Genomic DNA, 1,238 nt, shown 5'->3' on the forward strand with positions numbered 1-1,238 from the left:
TCCATTTAATCTTTTGTTTTTGGTTTTATTTTTTAATAATATTTTTTACATAAAAAATATTATTAACTAAGAATGTTTTTATAGGACGAATTTCACAATTATTTTATTTGAATACCAAAATTTATAAAAGTGTATATAAAATGCATTTTATTGTTTGTTAAGAATTTAAATGCCATATTATATTCAAAAAAGTAAAAACAATTATATTTAATATTAAAATGCATTACAAAAAGCTTAATTAAAAAGCTTTTTGACTCTGAAATTTTTGACCAAATTGTAAAATACTCTTACTTTGTGATATTATTGAGTTTTGTCATAATAAAAAAACCATTAATTATTTAATTTATATTCCAAAATACAAATCAATCCTTTATAAATGAAAAAAACTGTTTATCATAAAAAATACCATGATGTTATTGGTTTTGAGTTTTATGTTAATTTTAACTCTAAGTGAATATACACAATGTGACTTTAACAATCAAGGAACAACGATAACAAATGATTGTTTAATACCCAATGCAACAATAGGAGCCAATGATTCAGTTGGTCCATTTTTAATAATAACAGAAAAAGGACAATTAAGTTTAACAGAAAAATTCAAATGTATTGAAAATGGCCAAATGAAGATGGATAATACTTCTACAATTACTGTAGACTGTGTTTCTGTATTTTATGACACATGTTGTATTAAATTATTTAACACTACATATTTTGTATCATCCAACAATTTTTACTTATTTGATAAGTCCAATTTAACAATAAATAATGAATCCACTTTTGAATCGAATAGTAGTTTAATTTTGGGTGTTTTAAACAACACAGGCGAAAATGAAAATAATTCTATTGAAGATACTTCTTTAATATTAATGAATGAATATTCTCGCATCATTACCAATCTCATTGAAGTTAGACAAAATACTACTATTAAAATGAATGGGCATTCTAATATCACTACTTCACAATTTAATCTTATACAGAACAGCGCGTTGATGATGAATGGTAACTCAATTATGACTTTTATTGGTGGAGTTTTTTCTAGTAAGATTATAATGAGTGGAAATGCTGATATGTATAATTTAAATTATGTGACAGTCAATGCGACTTCTCAAGTTATAATGAAAGAAAATTCTTCTATATATGTACACTTTATTTTTCAAGTTGTAGATGACGCTGTTTGGACAATGACAGATGATGCCAAATTTGATTGTGAATACACCATTTATGTGATGATGTACGCA

The sequence above is a fragment of the Entamoeba invadens genome (genome assembly GCF_000330505.1).
Source record: "Entamoeba invadens IP1 unplaced genomic scaffold scaff_1105074726231, whole genome shotgun sequence".
In the NCBI taxonomy this organism is placed as follows: Eukaryota; Evosea; order Mastigamoebida; family Endamoebidae; genus Entamoeba; species Entamoeba invadens.